Here is a 25237-nt window from a genome sequence, read left to right on the forward strand (position 1 = left end):
TGATTGATTTGATTTGATTTTGATTTTATTATTGTGTCATGCATTAACATGCCCAGCCCACAAGGGCTTACAAGACACCATTATAAAACATAGACAGACCAAAAACCAAAAGTAAATGTATGATTTACAACTACCAAACACCCCTTCTACAATGCCCAGCTTGGTACAGTCCAGCCCCCCCCCTTCTGTGAATCACATTGGAATCTTCCACTTCCTGTTTGTCGGTCTGGCCTTCTACCTGGACAGGTGTGGATGGAGCACATGGAACAAACATTTGGGTAATTTGAATTTACGAATGAATGAGACCGAATGTGAGTGTTTATTTCTCTGAGTTAACCTGAAACCCTTCAAATCAAACATTTACCAATTAAATCATTTAACAAAAAGTGCCAGATTAAAATTCACTGATGCCCATTCGAACCAGTTTAGCGAAGAAGTTTAGTCCCCCACCACCAGCTGTAAATGTGAGGATGAAAATCAACTAACAACACAGGAAACCACAATGAAAGAGACGCCAAGACAGCCACTGCTACTTGATGAAAGACTGAAGTTGTGACGTTTTGTTGAAAGTTTTATTGTCACTTTTATGCTCGTAACATAAGCAGGCAGACCAGAGACTCTGGTATTCACTCAACAAAACCTTGTCACGACTTCAGTCCTTTATCGAGCAGCGATAGCTGTCTTGATGTCTCTTTAATTTTAATTTTTTATGAGAAGGTCCAATGTCAAAACTTTTTCTTTGCAACTTCACATTTATATATTAAAATTCATTGATACCCATTCAAACCACTACAGTAATAAAGGCCAGACTGTCCCCCACCAGCAGTTCAACCACAACCAAAGACACACGAAGACAGCTATTGCTAAGTGATGAAAGACTAAAGTTAGACTAAAGAATACACGAGTTGAAGAAAGTTTGAAGAACGTGAAAACATTTGCCTTTAAGCTTGTAACATAACCAGGCGGACCAGAGACTCTGGCAGTCCTTCATCAAGCGGCAATAGTTGTCTTCATGTCTCTTTGTGTTTTTGTTGCTGCCTCGCTTTTACTAAAATGTCCATTTTCTTTCAACATACTATACTGTGACATTATGACTTCTTTTATAATAGCAGAGTAACAGATAGTAATAAAATAGTGACATTAGTAAATGTCAGTCAGTTTTGTTCTAACCTCCTCCTTCTATCGGTCCAGAACATCGAGAGGGGACACGGCCGTGATGATTTCCAGGACTTCACCCAAAGAACAGGAACTTGGCAACCAATGACACCATATAGGTACAGTATATTAAATTACTATTTAAAACTGTTTTCAAAATTCCATCATTTTTATTTTTTTTTTTTTACTCCACAGTAAAACTCCTGATGTTTGTAGTCCTGATGTTTTTTACATGCTCTGTAACTATTTTATAATCGTAGAGTAACAGGTTGTAATCAAATAGTAATGTTTTTTGTTGCAACAAGTCAATCTTCTAAAAGCATATATCTAAAACATACAGTATTATATGATGGCAAACTCATACAAGTATGTTATTTTCTATAAATGAAAAAAAATCAAGCATTTTAAGATGCACATACTGTAGATCCTTTATTGTTGAGCAAACACAACATTCTGTTTCACGACCCTTTGTTTCACGCGGATGCCATGTATGGTATTATCCAGCAGGTGTCGCCACATTCAATTGTATCAAATGCTTCGACGCACCTGAACCATTTCAAAACAACTGCTTCAGATTGATTCAGTGGTTCAGAAGGCTTTGGTTTCTCCATATGTTTCCTCTCTTTCTTAGAGCCTTTCAGTCTTGACTGACCTTGTTTTGTTGTTGTTGTTTGTGGAAGTGGATTCAGCGTGGTGTGTGAATCATTGGAAGGCTGCTATAATTGCAGATGACCACTGGGTGTCTGTCTTTGAGGCTTTGAATCTTTTTTGAGGAAGAAGCCCCAAAAGCTTCATCCACCCATCTCCAAGTCACTGAGCCAGGGCTCATACAACACTTATCTATTTTTATATTTTTTACATCTTTTCAGTCTGTCATCTTGGTATTAATATTCAAAATACATCCAGAGCTTTAATCCAAACCTTCAGAATCTCTGAGGAAAGGCTTCATATCATGATCCAGAGGACCCAAGAACAAGGAGTTACTGGGATATCTATAGATGTAGTTACTGGCAGTGACCACTGGGGGGCAGTAATAGTTTCTAACCACTTCCTGTCCTCTGTTGATTAAATCGATCAGGATCAGGTGTGACTCTAATGTATCTGAGCTTCATCACTACTACTCCTCCTCCTCCGCTTCTCTGGATGTTTCAGTCTCAGCGTCGTGGCTTCTTCTCCAGCTGAAGGTAGCGATGGAGAAACCGAAGCTTTCTGAACCACTGAATCAATCTGAAGCAATTGTGTTGAAATGATTCAGGTGTTTTGAAGCATTTGATTGATACAATTAAATGTGGCGACATCTGCTGGATAATATTATACATAGCATTCACACGAAACGGGTCGTGAAACAGAAAGTTGTGTTTGCTTAACCCTCATACCTGATTTTAAACTAGTTACGTTGTTACCACTAAGGGACAAAAGTGTCCTCTTTTAAAATGCCATAAAAATGGCATATGTTAATATTTTTTTCTGCTTTTTTTTACATAAATCTTTTCATCTACTTCAGTCCTAATCATAAATACCAAATGTTTGATTATTTTCAATATTTTAACCCTTTATATGCCAGTGTTTGCGATGGCATCCAAAATTTATCGTAAAAAAACACACAAAAAAATGAAATATTTTCAATAATCTAAAAGCAAAGTGGATTTTTCTTTGGGGGATTATTAGAGCCTTGGATATGTCAATAAATGGAAGCAAGATTGATTTTGATGGATTATTATTAGTAGTATTAGTATTGTTTTTTTGTGCTGTGTACAAACAGCTCCCATTGAAATCCAATGAACCTACTGTTTTGTACTTTGCGCCTGTGTGTCTTTGAAGTAAAAGGATACATGTTACAGATCAAACGCCTCAATTAGACACACACTGCATCACCGTGCGGTACGGCAGCACTATGGCCGGGACCCCAAACGCCTGCAGAAAGGATAACCAGGGCTCTACTGCCCTCTCTGCAGAATATCTACAAGCACAGAGTCCGCAGGAGAGCTGCCTCCATAACTAAGGACCCCACCTGCCCCCAACACAGACTGTTCACACTCCTACCTTCAGGAAAGAGGTACAGGAGTGTGAAATACAGGACCTTGAGACTGTTCTTCTTCCCCACTGCCATCAGAGTCCTCAAGAGCTGACAGGAGTCTACAATCACAGACTAAAATCATGCCATGTTCACTTTCCAGCTTCTGTTTACATTTTTTCAGTACATTGTTTGCATATCGATATTTGCACTTCGTCTTCATCTTCTCGTGCTTATCCGGGTCACGGGGGCAGCAGCTTCAGCAGGGAAGCCCAGACAGCCCTCTCCCCAGCCTCTTCAGCCAGCTCCTCTGGAGGAACCCCCAGGCGTTCCCAGGCCAGACGAGAGATGTAATCCTTCCATCGTGTCCTGAGTCCGACCCGAGGTCTCCTTCCAGTGGGACATGCCCGAAACACCTCTCCCGGGAGGCATCCTTACCAGATGACCTAGCCACCTCAACTGACTCCTCTCGACGTGGAGGAGCATCGGTTCTACTCTGAGCTCGTCCCGTATGTCCGAGCTCCTTACCCAATCTCTAAGGCTGAGCCCGACCACCCTGCGAAGGAAACTCATTTCGGCCGCTTGTATTTGCGATCTTGTTCTTTCGGTCATTACCCAAAGTTCACGACCATAGGTGAGGGTTGGACCGCAGATCAACGGGTAAATTGAGAGCTTCACCTTTCGGCTTAGGTCTCTCTTCACCGCGACCAACCGGTTAAGTATCCACATCACTGCTCCGATCCGCCTGGTGATCTCCTGCTCCCTCCTACCTTCACTCGATACGATATTTGCACTAGTTATCTTATATTTTTGTATTATATGTATGTTTTTATATTGTAATTGTAAGATTATTATTTTTTTTATATATTCGTAGGCATTTGGCTGGACTGCAAAAGAAGAATTTCATTGTATGGGGAAACATGTTTCTACACTGAGCACATGAAAATAAACTCTTTGAATCTTGACCACACACACACACACCATCAATGCAAGGATCCCTTTCTCCTCATGACCAATAAAATCCCTTTTATATCATAAGAAACTTGGGAGCTCCAAATCACAGCAACTGTGGAAAATACATTTGCAAAGTTCACACATCCTTTTGCTGCAGTTCCTGTGTATGAGGGTGAACTGAACTCACACACAACATTCCTGATGCCATTGATGTACTTTTCTGTTCCACATTTTTAAATATTTATGAATTTATGTTTTACTTCTAGAGCGATCGAAGTTGTTGGACACTGCACTCCTAATTGAAATGCATTGTGATGCCATCACAAACACTGGCATATAAAGGGTTAAAATATTGAAAATAATCAAACATTTGGTATTTATGATTAGGACTGAAGTAGATGAAAAGATTTATGTAAAAAAAAAGCAGAAAAAATATTAACATATGCCATTTTAAAAGAGGACACTTTTGTCCCTTCGTGGTAACAACGTAACTATTTAGGTTACACAGTGTAAAAATAGAGTATTATGGGATTTGTTTTTGAAAATATCAAAATTTGTTCAAAAATACACACCTTAACCAAATATCATAGCAGCAAGCATAAGCAACACTGAGTAATCCAAAAAATAAAATCTGAAAAGGACACTTTTGTCCATATCAGGTATGAGGGTTAACAATAAAGGATCTCCAGTATGTGCATCTTGAAATGCTTGATTTTTTTCTTTTATATAAAATAATAATATACTTGTACGAGTTTGCCATCATATAATACTGTATGTTTTAAATATATGCTTTTATAAGATTGATAGAAATACAAAAATATATTTACAAAATGAGTGAAATGCTTGTGCATCTGGGGACGGTGATGACAGTCGTTGTACAAAATGCTTGTGAAACTGGGAAGGGGATTTGGGTGGTTCAGAGATTTTTATGATAATTTCAGCTGAGTTAGGCTTTAGTCTGTTCCTCTTCTATGTATACATACATTGATTTATATTAAAAAAAAATTGTGTAATTATATATTATTATAAGTGTAATACAAAAAGTATTTCTCTTAATATGAAGATTAATCTGGTAGAAGTTTATGAGGATATCTATAAAGGGAAGAAAAAGTCCCATTCACCTGTAGTGTGACAATAGTGTCACCTATTGTGGTCATTTTCAGGACTTTCGTCCCTGGTAGAGATTTTGGCACACATCCCACGTTGTTCAGTGGGGTCATATTAGTCTATAACAGTTGAGATATTCTCCGCTAAATGAAGTGCATACAAATCTTACCCATCTTACTATTTACTCTGGTGTCGGTTTGTTTGCGTTGACCTGCGCAGGTGAGTCTGTTTTCAGAGCAGCGAGCTTCCTCCCGCCTCTGACTGTTGAATCCGCTCGTTAAAGAGCCAAACCAGACTCTGCAGACTGACCTGCTGCTTCCTCTCAGTCTCAGTGTTCACCACTAAGTCACTGAACTGACTGACAGTTGGTCAACTCACTGTAGAAACATTAAAGCAACACACGGACAGAGTCAACGTGTTGCTGCTCCGCTGCGTTCAGGACAAATCGGACACGTTGGTGAAATGCACCTGGGTTTAGAAAAATGATAAACTGACCAAATAAATGTTGATTTAAAGCAGACTTTCTGTGTTTTATCAACAATGAAACTAATAAGTAAAGTGTCTGATCTGATCACTGCAGAAAGAAATGTCCTGACAGTTCAGTCTGTTACTGATCATCTCAAAATTATAGAGACATGGGGCGACTATTTCAGATAAGATGAACCAGAAATGTAAAATAATAAAAATCAAACACCTGTCTACATACAGTCACGTCAGAGTTAAATCTGACAGGAATTTGAACATCAAGTTTGTATCTGTCTGTAAATAAGAAGAATAATGTAGATGGAGTGTTTAAATCAATACTTGGTCTATAAATTAAAATGTTGAGGCTCCTTCTGTAAAAGCAGCTATAATTAGATAACAGCGTCTCTAATATTTTGGACTTTCCATCACATGTGTTAACTCTTCAACAGGAACAAATGATCAACGTCTGAGGCGGGAACTCCTGGTTGACTCCACATGGAACGTCCTCCTCTTGAATGAATCCTTGAAATCACAGGTGTCAAACTGATCGGTGAAAGGGCCGCTGCAGGTTTTCAGTCCAACCATGCAGCAGCACACCTGACTTGGCTCAATCAACTGAACTGTCAATTGTAAACATCGAGGTATTAATATTTTTGGATATTCCCCATTGAGAGTGAATGGGCTTATGCAAGAAGATAGAACAATTGTTCCTGCCATAGTTTACAAAACCTTTCCTTCAAAATAAAGTAGTTAATTATGAAAAGATTGTGATAGTTGAGACACCTCAGACTTTAATTTGTATAGCAGTTAAATACTAATTATTTTATTTTTTATTTTTTATATTATTTTTTTTGGTTTTTTTTTTGTCCTGTCCAGCATCGAAGCAAGCAGAATGATGATCTGTTCGTTATGTTGTGCTGAGCAGATTTTGATTTGCCAAGGGGAGCTTTATGGATGATAAGGCTCCTCTTGATAATCTAAGTTAAACTTTTTTAATTGTTTATACATGTTGGTGGATGGACCTTTACATAATATTGTCGAACCTGACAAGGAGAGAGAAAGTGAAGAGAAGATAGAGTTGGGGGGGGGGGAGAGAAAAAGAGGGATACGCCAAGCAGCAACTGCTACACCTGTTGAGAAACACAACAAAGAACATCACCCGGCCTCGCCCCCCCCCCCCCCCCCCCCCAAACACACACACATAGCTCTTGCACACCAATCTCCATGCACCCCACACAGCGGAGATTTTTATACTGGTTGACACTTAGATTGTTTTTAGTCTTCCAGTTCAAGAGGATAGTTTTCTTCGCTATGGATAATGTGGTGAGGACCATGTGTGCCTTGTTGATCTCTATATCGATGTCACTTAGATCACCTAGGATACATAGTTTGGGGCAGGTAGGTATGTTACACTTAAGCCATGTTGATAAGTCCTCACAAACCTTGATCCAGAATTTTTTAACTGGTTCACAGAGCCTGTATGTAGTCATCTGGTAAGTTACTTGTGCACTGCGTGCAGATATTTGATTGGTTAAGACCCATCTTGAACATCCTTTGACCTGTATAATGAGTTCTATGGAGGATTTTGTATTGTATAAGTTGCAGATTTAGGCTGTTGGTCATATTAAAGTTGATTGAGATTATTTCCGACCAGAACTGATTATTGGGATTAACGTGTAGATCTGACTCCCATTTTCCTGTTGGTAGGGAAATTGAGTCATCTATTTTGGAAATTAATCTATATATTTTTGATAATAGCTTTGGAGCAGCAATGCTACTGAATTCTGTGAAACTTTGTGGAAGTTCCAGGCTGGTTTGATTGAGGGGAAATTTTGTACTTATTATGGATTTGATTTGTTGATATTCTGTTAGTATCTGTTACTGCTAATCCCGTACTGTGAAGAGAGTGTTTGTAAAGGTAAAAAGTTGCTGTTAGGAATTAAATGCTCTAAGTGTTTAATTCCTTTATTTTTCCACTGGGTACAATTAATCATATTTTTGTTTAGTAAGATATCGGGATTGTTCCATATAGGGGTGAGCTGACATGGTGTCATTGAAGAGTTCGTTTTTTTTTAGAAATTCCCACCAGGCTGTCAAACAAGTGCTGATGTTTATGCTCTTTTGAGACTTAATATTTGAGCTAAAAAATGGTAAGTTAGAAATGTCCAGATTGTCACAAAGTGTTTGCTCTATGTCCATCCATGTTTCATCTAATGTACTAGGTTTAAGCCATTTTGAGATATACTGTAACTTATTTGGTAAGAAATGATGATGGAAGTTAGGTAAATCTAGTCCACCCCTGTCTTTAGTTTTCTGTAAAGTTTTCAAGCTGATTCGAGAGGGTTTGTTCTTCCAGAGAAATTGGGAAATATGGGATTCCAGTGATCTAAACCACATATAAGAAGGTTTTGTGGGGACCATAGAGAATAGGTAGTTGATTTTAGGCAAGATCATCATTTTTATGGTGGCAACTCTCCCCATGAGTGAAATGGGTAAGGATTTCCACCGAGCAAGATCGTCTTCTATGGTCTTCAGTAATTGGTTGTGATTTAACTTAATTAAATCTGACAATCTGGAAGAGATGTTTATACCAAGATATCTAATGTTACCTGAATGTAATGCAATATTGGGTGTCCCTTGAAAACTACAGTTAATTGGTAGGACTATACTTTTTGACCAATTGATAGAGTAGTCCGACAGAGATGAGAACTTATTGATTAGTGAGACTGTTTCGGAGAGAGACGTACGTGAGTTCTGAAGGAATAATAAAATGTCATCGGCATAAAGACTTATCTTATGTTCTTTCTTTTTAGACCAAATACCTTTGACATTCTGATTTTGTCTGATGGCCATTGCTGAAGGTTCAATGAAGATGGCAAAGAGTGATGGGGAAAGAGGACAACCCTCTCTGCAGATTAAAGCTAGGCGACGTGTGATCATTTGTTCTGACTCTTGCATTAGGAGAGTTGTATAAGATTCTAATCCAGTTAATAAAGGATGGACCAAAACCAAATTTACTTAAAACAGCTAGTAGAAATTTCCAGTTAACTCTGTCGAAGGCTTTTTCCGCATCCAGAGATACTATAATTGTTTCTCGGTTATTAATGTTGGAATAGTCCATTAAGTTGAGTAATCTGCGCATGTCAGTAGAGGAATTTCTGCCTTTTATAAAGCCTGTTTGGTCAGGGTGAATTATAAGAGGAGTTATTTTCTCTAACCTTCCAGCTAAAGCTTTACAAATTATTTTGAGGTCAGCATTTATCAACGATATAGGGCGGTAACTCGACGGCAATGTGGGGTCTTTGCCTGGTTTTAACAGTACGACGATGCTTGCCGAATTCATGGTTGATGTTAAATAGTTTACTTCTTTAATTTGTGCAACCGTTTTGAAAAATGTTGGCGCCAGTAGTGTCCAAAATTCTTTATAGAATTCTACTGGGAAGCCATCTGGTCCGGGAGCTTTATTGCAGGACATGTGTTTAAGGGCTTCGTGTAAGTCTTCCACTGTGAGGGGAGAGTCTAGAGCCATTACTTGTTCTTCATTTAGTTTTGGTCTTGGGTCTTTGGGTTCCCAAACCTCCAGTTTTATTTCTGGTCCTTAACTCTTCGTCCTCTTCATACCTGGTTAAATCCTGATGCACAAGTAGCTTGGCGCTCCTTAGAAGAAAATCTAGTAAGACCACATAGGCTTCAGGATTTAATATATTCTAACATCCCACTTAAAACCTGTAAATCCAAGTTCGGTTCATTAGTCTCACATATTCTTGCCACATGGAGAAATATGGAATCACACTCTGACAATTACTCAAAATTCCATCTTCACCTTCCTTTATTTAATAATTATGACCTTCGCTTGGGGGGTCACCCGATCTCTTTCCATCAGTGGAACAATAAAGGGATCTATACCCTCTCTGACATTACATCAGAGAATACACTCAGATCTTTTCAAGACCTGAAGTCACACTACAATTTACCTGGGACTTCTACTTACAACTCCGCAGTGCCCTACTGGCATATGGAGTCCCATGGGGAGATAATTTGGAGCCTCATCCGATTCATAGAATTTGTACTACCTCATCTACTCGAGGATTGGTCTCCTCTATTTACACACACATCACCAAACGTGCAGAAAAACCACTGCAGGTTGATAGTCACTGGAGCCATGATCTCTCGATTGCACCTAATACAATAAATTGGACTACAGTCTGGTCAAAGATAGTCTTATCATCTCGTAATCCCAACCATCAGATGATTCATTATAATTTCATACACAGACTCTACTGTACTCCTCGCAAATTATTTTTAATGAAACTAAACCCATCTCCCAACTGCCATGTTCTTTAGGTACAACAGGAACTTTTGTTCATATGGTCTGGGATTGCCCTGGTGTGAGAGATTTTTGGAGTATGGTCTCCAATAAGATGTCCATAGTATTAGAGCGTACCATCCCCTGTTCCCCAACTATCTTATTGCTTTGTGATTTGACTGATCTAGACCTATCTTTGATGCACCAACGCTGGTTCCTGGTAGGCCTTACTGCTGCCAAGAAACTGATGGCACAGAGATGGAAAGCACCTCATGATCTGTCTTATAAACATTGGGTAAATACAGTTATAGATCTGGCTAAGCGAGAGAAGTCTGTGGCCATTATGCATGGCGCTCAGACTAAAAACATTACTTTATGGTCATCGTTTATTGATAGTATGTCAAGATAGTAGCCATAGTAGATAGTGGCCTGATGTCCCCTTGCTACTTACTCTTTTCCTTTTTCATCTCTCATTTTAATTTGGCATATCTATTTTGTCAACTTTGTTGAGCTGTATCAACTAACCGAATCTCCTTCTTTCTGGGGCGGGGAAGGAATGCGGTATGTTTTCTTATTTGATATATGTTGTCTTATTTGTTGTTTTACATGTATCTCTGTTTGTTTGCTGTATGATTTATAAAACACAATAAAAAATTGATAACAAAAAAAAAGAGTGGGGTGGTAAGAGCGCCACACGTCGCAAAGACCCAGGTCCTCCATGTATTGTTTAACTATGTTAGCTGATTGCCAGTTCCGATAGTTACCTGCGTTACTGAACCTATCACCTGTGGGGGTCCAGTACCATGTTGAAGTGTCCTCCAATGATCACTGCGGTGTCTGTGTGCTCTGAAAAGGGAGTGATAAAAGGGTGAGTTGTCAACATTTGGACCATATAAATGAGCTAAGCACAGTATCATATTCTGAACTGATAGTTTAACTATTATAAATCTCCCTTCAGGATCTGCATCCATGTTGATTACTGTGAATTTTATTTTCCTGTTAATCAGAATAGCTACACCTCTCTGTCTGGAGTTATAGCAGGCTGAGAAAATATGAGGAAACTGAGCCGTAGAGAGGACATCCACTGAGAGAGTTTTTATTTTAGAGTATACTGTCGACGCATTAGATTAAACTGTCGTTAAGCGCTGTCATTTTCATGCATATCTGTTTTTGAGCTGTCCATTTTGTCTTGCAGGTTTCTCCACATAGCAGTGGCTCAAGGTAGACGGCTGCCAAGATGGCCAGGTGAGGCTCCCTGGATTTAAAGGAACACAACGGACAGGTAAGGATGCTCAGACCTAGTAGTTGTAAATGCGTAAAGGTTGATTTTTTTACCCAATCTAAGCTGTACTCTGTGTCTATGTGCAGACCGCCGCCAATCAGCACCTGCTGTCGCACGGAGCAACACCAGGGATCGCTCTCCCCTGCGTGCTCAGAAAGGTCATTTGTCTAGCCTTCAGGTGTGTTGAGATTGTTGTTCAGTTTAGTCTTTAAACAAAAGAATGGAACTAAATATCGGAGGAGAAGTGTCTTGTGTAAAGGTAACACTAACATCAGAAGTATTGAGTATGTTATTTATTTAGATGAATGACTGCTACAAATAGCTTTTGGTTTGAGGCATTTACAATTGTTTTTTCTTAACAGTGTAATCCAAAAGTACTTTTTTTTCATTCCAGCTGCCTTTAAATTAGTAAAAGATCCTTATAGAAATGAGTTTATGTACTTAGTGAACAGATAACTCTTTTATATTTCCTTTAAAGACTTTACTTTTCACGTTTATGTGACTTGTTAATTAGTAACTGTTTGTGCCGTCCACCTTTGACTCGTAATCTTGGCTTTAATGTGTTGTCATTTGCATGTTGTTACGTGTGCAGAGCATTTGGAAGGGACTGACTGGGAAAGTTATGGACATAGAAATGTTCAACTATGATGGTGAGTGTTTATCATACTGAAGCTGTTGATGTCATTGAGGTGATTGAATGTTGTCCTTTGTGTACCCAGGCTTGACTCCTCTTCATTCTGCTGTGTCTGGATCCATGCTCTGCTGCTTCCTATGCCACTAAGGTTTATTGTGTTGATGGAATAAAGCAGAGTCAGGTGTTTGTTGACTAATGTGTCATTTGTGCAGGACCTGTTTACACATGGCAGCTGAAGAGGCCAACAGTGATGTGTTGAACATGTTGTTTGATCAGTCTCCTTCACTGCCCGTTGTAAACATCAAGGTCAGTAGTGGTAATAGTAATATGATATTTTTTGGATATTCCCCATTGAGAATGACTGGGCTTATGCAAGAAGATAGAACTACTTTGAAGGAATAATTGTTACTGCCATAGTTTACCAAACCTTTCCTTCAAAATAAAGTATTTAATTATGAAAAGATTGTGATAGTTGAGACACCTCAGACTTTAATTTCCATAGCAGTTAAATACTAATTATTTAATGGTAAACACTGACTGAGAGTGTTTGACTGCACGGTGGGTGTTTTTATTTTAGAGTATACTGTCGATGCATTAGATTAAACTGTAGTCAAGTAAAGCGCTGTCATTTTCATGCATATCTGTTTTGTGTTGCAGGTTTCTCCACATAGCAGTGGCTCAAGGTAGATGGGCTATGGCTTACGCGTTGGCCAGATGCGGCTCCCTGGATCACAACAGACAGGTAAGGATGCTCAGGCCTAGTAGCTGTAAATGCGTAAAGGTTGATATTTTTTTCCCAATCTAATCTGTACTCTGTCTCTATCGCTGCGGCCACCAATCAGCACCTGATTCTGCATGGAGCTCAGATCAACACCAGAGACTTCTGGGGTCGCTCTCCCCTGCACGCTCAGAAAGGTCATTTGTCTCGTCTTCAGGTGTGTTGTTGAGTTCAGCCTTTAAACTAAATATAGGAGAAGTGTCTTGTCTAAAGGTAACACTAACATCAGAAGTATTGAGTGTATTATTTATTTAGATGAATGACTGCTACAAATAGCTTTGAGCCATTTATAATTGTTTTTCTTAAGTGTAATCCAAAAGTATTTTTGTTTCACTTCAGCTGCTTTTTAAATTACTAAAAGATTTATGTACTTAGTGAAGAGATAACTCCTTTAAAGACTTTACTTTGCATGTTTGACTGTTATGTTGTATTGACTTAGCTGTAGTTAATCTTTGTGACATCCACCTTTGACTTGTAATGTGTTGTCATTTGCATGTTGTTGCTTGTGCAGAGCATTTGGGCTGGGAAAGCTATGGACATGTTCAACTATGATGGTGAGTGTTTATCATGTCATTGAGTTGATTTAATGTTGTCCTTTGTGTATGCAGGCTTGACTCCTCTTCATTCAGCTGTGCTGGCTCAAAGAGATGAGGTGTCTGCTGCATCTTATGCAACTAAGGTTCATTGTGTTTACAGAATAAAGCCTAGCAATGTGTTGAACCTGTTGTTTGATCAGTGTCTTTCATTGTAAGCCGCAAGAGCAATATGGTGATATTTTTGGAAATTCCCCATAGAGAATGAATGGGTTTATGGAGGCCCCACGAAGATAGAAGATAGAAGATAGAAGATAGAAGATAGAAGATAGAAGATAGAAGATAGAAGATAGAAGATAGAAGATAGAAGATAGAAGATAGAAGATAGAAGATAGAAGATAGAAGATAGAAGATAGAAGATAGAAGATAGAAGATAGAAGATAGAAGATAGAAGATAGAAGATAGAAGATAGAAGATAGAAGATAGAAGATAGAAGATAGAAGATAGAAGATAGAAGATAGAAGATAGAAGATAGAAGATAGAAGATAGAAGATAGAAGATAGAAGATAGAAGATAGAAGATAGAAGATAGAAGATAGAAGATAGAAGATAGAAGATAGAAGATAGAAGATAGAAGATAGGTTCTGCACCACTGCCTAGCAACCGAAAAAATTGTTGAAACTGTCAGACCTTCACACATGCCATTTTATTGTCTTTTCTGAACATTACAAATAAAACACATTACATTGCTTTCTTTACAGACCTTCAATGGAAAAACATTGTTAGCTCTTTACAATGTCACAATAACAAATTTGTCATGAAAAAGAGCAGACCCTGGAATAAAAAAAACAGTGAAAACATGACATTAACTTTAGCATTGCTAACATTTGCTTTTGGTCCCCCAGATATAACAGATCTTAAGGGGAAAACACATTCACACTTAAGTGAAGCTCAAGAACACTGTTAAACAGTCAACACAATGAAAATTTTACTTTTTAACCATTAGCATTACTTTACAAATTCATGTATTAACTTAGATTTAGTTACTTTTAAGAGCTTCACTTTGTTTACCATTGATGCCAAATGTACTCTGTAATAATACTCAATTACATATGTTGGATACTGAAATTTTATTTTGGGTTTCAACAATAAAAACATTCAAAAGTGACAGTTGGAGTAGTTTCTTAATGGACTTACATACTAGGGCCTCCGTCCAGTTCTCTCAGAGCCTACAATGAGGTACAGACATTTGCAATCATTAATGAAAAAGGCAGCACTTTCAAATAGAAAATGATTCTGGACAATAGTTCTCTGCAGTCTTTGCTCACCTGACGCAGAAGACAACTTTGTAACTCAGCTGATATCGTTTAGGAAATGAAAACTTTTCCCTTACCTGAGCCGCCATCAGGACCCAGACCAGCACGTGGACAATGTTGCGTTTACGGATTTCAGACTTCAAGGCGACGCTGAAACGAACAAGAAAGTAGTTGACACAAAACAGACAGATACTTTATGCATCCAGTAGCAGTAACAAACATTGAACATACAATACAAAAACTATATAAAAATAGAAAGTAACTAGAAATAAAGTGACCAGTAAAAATAGTTTTTCTTATAGCTATGAGGACTGTGTGCACTTAAATGAAAATCACACACGTGGTAATGACAGTGTCCAGTAAGTGGTGCTAAAAGATATGTCCATTGTCAACATGACTCAGAGAGGGACACAATTTTACCTCATCTGGTAATGACAGGCTGAAAGTCACTGCTCTCGGACCTTCTCTGGAAGCCATGATGGAAACCTAAAGACAGAGTTAAAGACACATAAGGCAGGACCTCTCAAATGCACGACACCTGTGCTTACCTGCAGTGAAAGGACTCATTAGTAATGAGAGAAACACATTGGAGATAATCCCAGGAATTGAGATTCACAGCTGCAGACACCTTGTTAATCAATGGCAATTTCATTGATTTAACAATAAAGTTGTCTCGAGGCAACACAGAAGAAGGAGGAACAACATTCAGGTGACGCATGTTACTTTAGTTTACCAAACAAAAGTGTCAGCTTAAAAGATTGCAAAAATCAGGTTTAAGTGGATAACTGCAGGCCACGAAGACTGGGCTGCTCGACGACCACAGGTGAGGAGCAGCTCCACTGCGCAGGCGCGTCATTCACAGCTCCTGCTTTAGCATGTCCAGTTAGCACATTAGGTTTTACCACTTACCCGTTTCTTGGAGCCCTCTCAGCTTCGCGCGTCAAACCTACGAGCAAACCCTACGTCTTCTTTTAACTTACCATCGTTCAAATTACTGTTAATTGCAACATTTACAGCAAGACAAGTTGAGCTAAAGCTAGCTGCAGTAGGTCAAACATACGGGAAGGTTAGCACAGCTTTCACATAAACGGAAAGCCACGCTGCCAAACAGACACGTATCGTAAAATAAAGTACTTCAGGCATAAGTTGAAGCACTTACCTGCTATATCTAGTCTTCATAAAACAACGTTCCGACTACAACGCTGGCTAAAAAGCATCTAAAGCCGGGCGAGAGAGGTATGCACTGAGGTATATGAAGCGGGAACGGTGGACAGGAAGTATGACGTGTCGACCTGCGATTGGTCCCCGTTTAACTCTTCCCCTTCCTCCCTCTCCTGATTGGCTACGCGTCAGGTGTTTCCGTTTATCGCAGTGATTGCAAGTGCAGACGTCACCCGAATGTGCCAGCTGCAAAACATTTGTAATTTAGCTTCTATGGATTTTAACTGGAAGTTTAATTAGGAGAACGCAACCAATAGGAGGTTAGCAGATGGGTGGCAGGACAATGCCAAAGTGTTGTGCAGTATATGGCTGTACAAACCGGGGAAAACAAAAAAGTTTCTTTAAAATTCCCAAAGAGGTAACGCTACAGTAATTACACTACTTAAAGAGCTGACTAAAACTGTCAAAAATACAGAGCAGGGTATTATAATATTACTAGAAACATACACATATATATAAATATATATATATATATATATATATATATTGTCTGTCTACCTCTGCTACATGTGGTGACTGTGATTTTCATTCATTTTTTTCATTTCATTCATCTGTTTACAAACTAATTTAATTTAATTGCACACATTCCCCCCCATCTGTAGCTCTCATATTTATAACAAAAACCTTCTACTTCTACTGGTCACATTTTATTTTTAACATAGTTTATAGTTGTATAAAACATTTTATTTCTAGTTACTTTCTATTTTTTCTATAGCTTTTGTATTGTCTGTTCAATGTATGTTACTGCTACTGGATGCTTGAATTTCCCTCGGGATTAATAAAGTATCTCGCTATATATATATATCTATATCTATATATATAGATATATATATATAGATATAGATATAGATATATTTGTGATTACCCTTTGAAGTTCCAACGTTAAGCTATGTGGCCATCACTAGTGTCTTTGTTTTTAGCATTGCTACCTAACGTTAGCTATCACGACCAGTGGTTCTCAAATTGTAGTCATTGTAGTCATTGTCTATCTATGTACTATTGTACATAGATAGACTGTCTTGGTAGTCTGGTCAGAATCATCTGACAATAAAATATTGTCAGATCTCTGATTGAGACGGCCCTACGGACATAATGTGAAAACGGCAGAGAATTATTTCAGACTGTAACAACGTGATGTAAACTACAGTTGTCCCTCCTTCCTCTCAGTACAGGGTGTTAATCACATTTATTTTATCTAGGCTGGCCAAGTGCTGTCCCTGATGTAAACTCTCCAGACTGGTCTCCTACGTTCATCTTGGCTACCAGAGAGGTCAACCAGCGACAGAGGCGTCACGACGACGTGAGGAAAGATTGAGGGCCAATTACCACCGCCTCCATGAATACAGTTTGTAAATTATACAACTAACCTTTCTCCCTCTCGTCCTCTTTGCAAAATATATTCTATATATGAAATTAAAATGTTTTTACACAAGTGTCTGTTCTTCTAATTGAGTAAAGAATGTGTGTACTTTTGGCACCGCTGTATATTGTACATGTGTTTTTATATTTGTCTTCTTACAGATAGGTATTAAGAATATTTCATACTTTGTTAAAAAACTGTGTCATCACCCTGATGTGCTTCCAGTGAAAGACGACAGACAATATTGTGTCATCACCCTCCCGTACTTAATTCATAACAGTTCTTTAAACTGACATCACAAAGTGGCCTTGGCATATTTCAGAAACTCATTTATTTTTTTGTGATAGATACGATTTTGACCTGTTGTGGTCACATTCTATGAAAACCTATGGACATACATGTAAAGACGTGAGAACATGTAAACATTTGATTCACTCTTTCATTTTAACGCCAGCTTCAATGGAACTGCTCCAACGTGTGAGCAGGATTCTGACAATCTGTTGGTAAAAAGGACAGAGAAAAGGAATTATGCATTTACAGATAAGATCTGTTTTTCACAGCACAGTGATACTATTAAGTAACACAAACAACTGACAGACTGCTTTGTTTACGTCGCTGAGAACCTAATTTTACACACAGACGGTGTGCTTCTCTGCTTTCTGAACTTACTCTTAAACACCAGACAACTTTAACTGGATATTACTGTACCTGGACATAACGACGTCGATGTCTTCGAGTCTATTTATGTTGTTTTTTTTTATTATTTTCTCTTCAAAGAGTCACAAGTTATTTTATTTTCGGACAAACGACACGTTAGCTTGACATCAATCAGCCTAATTAACCGACACCTGTTCACTACTTCCTGTTTCTTCTTCTTCTGATGTTTAATAGCAGTTAGCAAACCACCTTAAAGGTGCATTACCGCCACCTACTGGACTGGACTGGTGGAACATGAGATTACAGGAAAACAAAGAGAATTAACTTTTCCTCCAAGTGGTTTTCCTGAACATCTTGTCACAGCATTTACAAATCAACATGTCTGTACAGGGTTTGAGAACATTTGCAGATAAAACAATTTATTAAATATATTAAGGATGAAGCAGGTGCAAAGTTACAGAATATTTCTTCTTTTTTTTTTATCACTTCAATTTTTATTGAATTTTCACATGTATATAGGCAAAAAAAATAACAACAACCATACAGCAAACAAGGTACAAGTTAGAGTAACAGTAATAACACTAACATACTGTCTGGAGATACTACTGTTCAGTCCACTGTTCCATTTAGCGTTTGTTCAGTTGGTGTCACATCTCATGTAAATGTTCAATTTTTCCCAGTTTCTTTCAAATACATTCTCTTTGAGTCTCAACAGGTATGTCAATTTGTCCATAACAAAGATTTCCTGGACAATGTCCAACCACTGCTCCTGGTTTGGAGTGTTCACATTGAGCCAGTTTCTTGTGACCGCTTTCTTGCTTGCCGCAAGTAATACTTTAGTCAAGTACATATCTTCTCTCATTACAACCTTCCCAATATTCCCAAGATACACTACTGGACAAGTATTTGGGATTTCGTATCCCAAAACATTTTTTACAACAGAGTTAACATTTTGCCAGTATGTCCTCATTTTTATACAGTTCCAGAAGATGTGTGCATGGTCTGCTTCAATGCTCCCACATAATCTCCAGCAGTCTTGTTGTATAGCAAGCTGCCTGGATTTTATCTTTGGTGTTATAAAGCAGCGAGTTAGGTTTTTCCAGCAGAACTCCCTCCATATTAATGAATTTGTTGATGTACAATGTGTGTCTCACACATGTGGTACCACTCCTCCTCTTGTATTTTGATTTTTAGTTCTGCTTCCCATTTTGCTTTTATATAAAGCGTTGAATCCTTCCTGCTCTCACCCAGAGCTCGACAGAAGGCAGAGATGGGCCGAGACCCCTTCTGTTTGTATGAATCCATAATAACGGCAATCACCTTATTTATAGTTTCATTTGACCTTATCTCTTTTGTGAAATAATCTCTCAACTGCAAGTATCTATAAAAGTCTTTGTTTTCGAGGCTGTACTTTGTCTTTAAATCTTGGAAACTTAGGAACTGTCCACCTTCTGATACTGTACATATTGCTGTCACACCTTTTTGTGTCCATTCTTTGAATGTTGAATCATAGGCAAACCACCCCAGATTGCATATATTTCTCTTAAGTTTGTATTTTCTTTCAACAGTGCTCCATATTTCAAGTGTAAATGCTACTATTGGGTTCATAGCGTGTCTCAAAGCACCTATCAAATGTTTATCCCCCACCAATATATGGGTTTGAAAGAATATTTCTTCTTAACCCTCCTGCCTAATCTCTCTCTGTCTGTCCATTCACTTGGGGTCCCAGAGACCCCGAAGGTAGCACGAGGCTTAAATTAAGCAAAACAACACAAGCTACTCCGCTATTAGCTTCGAAGCTAACCGCTAAACACGAACACGTAGTCAACTTTAACTGAATATTACTGTACCTGGACATAACTCTCGGTGTCTCCGTGTCTATTTAAACTTTTTTATTTCCTCTTTAAAGAGTCACAAGTTATTTTATTTTAGGACAAAAGACACGTTAGCGTGTCACGTTGTAAACGTAACATCAGTCAGACTTATTAGACATTCTCTGGTCAGCCTAATAATTAATAATTAGCCGACACCTGTTCACTACTTCCGGTTTCTTCTTCTTCTGATGTTTAATAGCGGTTAGCAAACCATATTAAAGGTGCATTACCGCCACCTACTGGACTGGACTGGTGGAACATGAGATTACAGGAAAACAAAGAGAATTAACTTTCTCTGGTTTGGTCACCAACTGTTAGCCTGGTCGTTACCATCCTACGTTTCCGCGCAGACCGAAATCAAATTTTGGGCGGAAGTACGTAGGATTAGTGATGGGCAATCGAGGCTTTGTTGAAGCCTCGACACGTGATTCAAAAAAAGGTTCATTACTCGAAGCTTCAGTGACACAGTGCTCTATTAGGACATCTAGTGGACAATAAAATGTAGTGCAATGGAGACGTGTCTTACTGGTTCATGCTTGTATGGGACTTGATTTGCCATGCACATTCCTATTCGACTACATTACATGGATATGTGGTTTAAAGTTTATTATAAGAAAATGATATAGGCTACATATAACAATAAAATAAATAAAAAGGAACCACTGAGAATCGAACCCTTGTTTTGCTCACGAAAGACCGGTGATATCACAGTGTACCACTAGCCCCATTAGTGCCGCTGTGCTGTCGTTGGACCAGTTTGATTACGTCACTATTACACTTTATGAACCTTCGTTAATTTGCACTAATGTTTATGTTTCAGCGCTTCCATCAATTGTTTTATTTTGCTCTTGGTATCATGGTTTAGTAGTGTTAGAGAATATCTGTAGCCTACTGAATGCAACAGTGTCAAAACAAATCTCTCTTGACTCATTATTTGCTTCGAAGACTCATCTCATCTCTCCCGAAGAGCCGAGACAACTAAACCAGTGACAGGGTTTCTGAATGAAGCAGTGAAATGGTTCATACGTCACAAAACACGTGATTTGTCCTAACCAAAACTATACACGCACTTCTGACTATATATCTTATCTGTATCTCTCTCTCTCTATCTTATCTATATATAACGATATTTGGGACTATCTATGTAAATATGTCTATCTATCAATCTAGTGTTATCTAACTATGTAACTAATGTATCTATTTCTCTCTGAATCTTACGATCTATCTCCACAAAATACGCAACTAACTCCAACTACAGCAACGAACCAACCTACTCTGTAAAGAAACATTCAAATGAGCATCACTAAATAGAGACAGGGTATCCGGGATATCCCTGAACACACTCGATCCCGCCAGGTGATTCACGTGACAAACCGAACACCTGGGGTGATTCGTTTGCCGCTGAAGCGTTCGAAGCACTTGAACTGCTTCGAACGTCACTCAAGTGCTTCAAACGTCACTAGTCACGTGACCGAACCACGCCTCGGCACAGTGGTTCGATACAATTGCTTCATGAGCTACCGCGCATGTGTCGGAGCCTCGGGTGTCAGAGGGCCATCACTACGTAGGATGGTAACGAGCAGGCTAACTAACTGTAACTTCTTGAGTGAAAACCTTCTTCTCTAAAATCGTAGAAATCAATTGAAAACATGAATCAACGTTAAACTGACTACGTTAAACTGTGATGGAGATTTGCGGTGAAACGATGAACTGCATGATGTCGCTTTAATAATAACACATAGAAAACATCACGATCACTGCCCTCCGGTGGTCACTGTCAGTAATTACAACTCTCCACATCCAAAATCATACTGCTCTCTCTCTCTCTCTCTCTCTCTCTCAAATTCAATTTTTCAAATTCAAAATGGGCTTTATTGGCATGAAAGTTTCTTCAAAAAACAATATTGCCAAACCAAAGCATTAAAGTTAAGTACAATACAACAAATCAAAGATATATACATTATGAACATTCTATTAGTTATATACAGTGTGTGTGTGCGCCTCGATCACTCACTGTCCCTCAGGGTGTGGCATGTTAACACATACTGGGCAGCAAGGTGTGCCCGCTCTCCTTCTCCGAGGAGTATTTTTAATTTGGAGAGGTCGTCCAGCTCTTTGAAACCTGGAACCAAAGAGCTGAACTTGTGACATTTCCGGTTACATGAAGAAAACATTAGACAGTGGCAGTCGACATTTACGATGGCAGATACTAAGTTCACAAGGTGTTTGCTGGAGTTGCCGAAAGTATCTGTTAACGATATACGGAGGATTGTCCGGGCATCCAGTACAACACCACGTAGCAAATTTGACAAAGGCTTCAAATTTTACGTGTCTTCATTTCTTTGCAACTTTGAAGGTAATTTGCCAACGCTAGCTAGCCTGAGCTAGAATCCTAGTTTGGGTGTTTTAAAGCATAATAACTTTCGCCCAAATGCATCCTAGGGTGTTTTTGTGAATGTACCCGAGTCAAACTTTCGTTTAAAAGCATAATTACTTTTAAGCTTGTTCGTGTTGCCGTTTTCTGGTCAAATGGCCTTTTGAATGGGAATCGTAGGGGCGCTAACGTTTCTATTTTGATACGTGATCACGCAGAAATCGCTATTTTTAAGACACTGAGAAGGCTCGACACAACATGAAACTTTGATCGAAGTATCATCAGTGTCTTTACGCATGAACTCGAGCATTGAGAACATTGTTCGTGTACACAGAGTTTAGTTATAGAAAGGTTTTGAACAACTCACTTGGTTTTTCTGCTCGCTGCCATCTTGCCAGTCAAGAAGTGAGTTGTCCAAAATCTTTATTTTTAGTAAACTATTTGTACACGAACAATGTTCTCAATGCTCGAGTTCATGTGTAGAGACACTGATGATACCCATATCAAAGTTTCATGTTGCGTCCAGCCTTCTTAGCGTTTTAAAAATAGCAATTTTTACTCAATCATGTATCAGAATAGTAGTTTGATTGATTGGGGTACATTCACAAAAACATCGGATGCATTTAGGCGAAAGTTACGCTTTAAAGGGGAACTCCGGCGCAAAATGAACCTGGGGTTAATAACACATGTGTACCGAGTTCGACCGTTCTCTGGTATTTGTTTTCATGCATTTGTTTTGTTAGTCAAATGTGACCAGTTTTCTTGCAAACCGCTAATTAGCGTATAACGCTAGCCTTCGGGGCACACCGACACATAAAAAGAAATCGCTATTTCTATACCACTAACAAGGCTCACAATATCACCACACTTACACGGTAGCATAACTAGGGTCTCTACATGTAAACCGAACCATTGAGAACTTTGCGAGTATACAGGCAGTTTATTAAAAAAGGAACACAGTACCGTTTGCGTCGGGCTCGCATATCCAGGCGGGCGCCATCTTGGGGAAACCGAACTGTCTGTTGCCGGAAGAAAGCACTGAGAGCATAGCATGATGTAATTTGGGTAAGGCTTAGAAGTACTATGAAACATAGAATTGAAAATAGTCAACCGGTCCCCATATCCTAAAGAACTTTTGATAGGGCAGAACATCTGGTTTTAGGCATGGCATGATAGATCCTAGATCCTGCTCCCAGGCAATTTTAATGTTGTTGAGAGAGGGGCCTTTTAGCTCAGATATCAGACTGTGTATGGTGGATATTGATCCCATTACAAGGGGCTGGAGCGAAAGGAATTTGTCAGTGGGGTTGGGGGTAGGGAGCTTTTGGGAAGCAGGGTATTAGCGAGCTAACATAATGCCTTCTGAAGAAGTTGTTAGATGACAAGTTCAATTTTTTAGACAGGTCAGGAGTATGAAGGTTCTGGTGGACAGATTTGTGGGGTGAGCTTGAAGGAATCACCTGCTGCTTAACGTGGACAAGACTAAAGAGATGGCGACTGACTTCAGGAGGAAGGGAACGACTCCTCTGCCCCTCAGCATCCTTGGTAGGGATGTGGAGGTGGTGGAGGATAACACATACCTGGGCCACTGACAATTGACCACTGACAATTGACCACTGAGCTGGAGGACCAACAGTACAGCTGTGTACAAGAAGGGTTGCAGCAGACTCTATTTCCTGAGGAAGCTGAGGTCCTTCCGATCTTTTTTCCAGTCTGCTGTGGCCAGCACCCTTTTCTCTACTGTGGTCTGCCGGGGGAACAGCGCCGCAGCCAGTGACGCCAACAGACTGAACAAACCGATCATCGTTGGCTGCAGACAGGAAACATTTGAAATGGTGGTGGAGAGGAGGACACTGAACAAATTGTTATCAATCACGGATAACCCTGACCACCCTCTCCACCACACAATAGACAGACAACGGAGCACAAAAGGGATGGCAGCTGCAGGCCAAAGGTTCTCTTAACTGGGCCCACACTCTCAGGGAGCTGCGTGCAACCACGCTGCCGGTCGATCCAGGGAGCAGAGGGAGCGCTGCCCCCAATGGTGCAGGGAGTGATGTGCCTTGGGAGGAGTCAGCCTCCAAGCATGTCCATGTTGGGGAGTTCGGGTGAAGGTGGGAGCGTAGCCAAAGGACAAGGCATCTAATGTTAGCCGCCCAGTAGCAGAAGCGGAAGTTGGGGAAAGCCATTCCTCCACGACCCCTGGGTCGCTGCAGGTGCGTTTTACAGTGTCTGGGTTTCTTATGTTCCAAAATATATACAAGATGAGAAAATGTAGCGAGTTAAAAAAAGGACTTGGGTATAAAAATAGGGACATAGGGACACGTTGAAAAAGATACAAGAATTTAGGCAGTATTGTCATTTTCACCGAGTTGATTCGCCCCATTGAGGACTGAGACCACTTTCTAACGTCTCGTTTTATCTGGTTCAGGCACTGGACAAAGTTTTCTTTGTAGATGCTTTTGTATTGCCTTGTGATGACCACCCACAGATAGGTAAAACTCTCTTTTTCAAGTTTCAGTGGTCTAGTCCCGTCGCTTCAGCGTTAATTGGGAATAGTTCACTCTTGCTCAGGTTTAATTTATACCCAGATATTAGTCCAGACTGATGGAGCAGGGAGAGTGCAGCAGGTGGAGAGGAATGTGGGTCTGAGATGAAAAGCGGCAGATCATCTGCATACAGCCTTTCTTCAGATCATAAGATTTAATATCTTTCCACATCACATTTCCACATCACCGACGTCATGCCAGTATCCTATAATAAAGCGTGTATGGAAGATGAATCCAGATATTCATGAAATCATTCTGAGGAAGGCGGAGATTGCAAGTTGGAGATTCCCTCCTATGCTCTGCTGCCCCCTAGTGGTGAAACTGTGATACCACAGAATTATTCCTCTATGTTTAATTTCACGGAGAATGTGGATTTTCTACTTTCTTTCTTTTTTTTTTTTTTAGGAAATTCCTATTTACATAAAGCATGGGACTGAGAGACTCCCAGAATTTGCTGAGCACCTGGTCGTTAACGGACACTAGATGTTTCTAATAAAACCCCAACTCTCCATTAATTGAACTTAATTAATGGTGGTGGTTAATATCCTTAACCACTGCCCTTCTGGTAAAGGGTACGCGTTTGATACTGCAAACAGGTTAGCTGCAGCTCATTACCCTGCATCGGTCACCAGGGTGGTGTTTCAACTTTAATCATAAGA

At 39.4% G+C, this 25237-nt stretch overlaps 2 long non-coding RNA genes across 2 annotated transcripts; one reads left to right on the forward strand and one right to left on the reverse strand.

Moving 5' to 3' along the window:
• The first annotated feature begins 236 nt into the window (after positions 1 to 236).
• LOC311509296 lies at positions 237 to 13409 on the forward strand. Its single transcript, XR_014699822.1, has 11 exons — positions 237 to 278; positions 1192 to 1274; positions 6145 to 6336; positions 11197 to 11283; positions 11370 to 11461; positions 11876 to 11933; positions 12003 to 12065; positions 12130 to 12223; positions 12575 to 12659; positions 12760 to 12852; positions 13304 to 13409. It is a non-coding gene; the product is annotated as an uncharacterized lncRNA (long non-coding RNA).
• A 505-nt stretch (positions 13410 to 13914) lies between these two features.
• LOC311509292 lies at positions 13915 to 16191 on the reverse strand. Its single transcript, XR_014699818.1, has 5 exons — positions 15703 to 16191; positions 14964 to 15029; positions 14621 to 14693; positions 14425 to 14456; positions 13915 to 14061 (listed from the first exon to the last, which is right to left on the reverse strand). It is a non-coding gene; the product is annotated as an uncharacterized lncRNA (long non-coding RNA).
• Positions 16192 to 25237: the final 9046 nt, after the last annotated feature.

The sequence above is a fragment of the Chelon labrosus genome (genome assembly GCF_963514085.1).
Source record: "Chelon labrosus genome assembly, chromosome: 24".
NCBI lineage: Eukaryota > Metazoa > Chordata > Actinopteri > Mugiliformes > Mugilidae > Chelon > Chelon labrosus.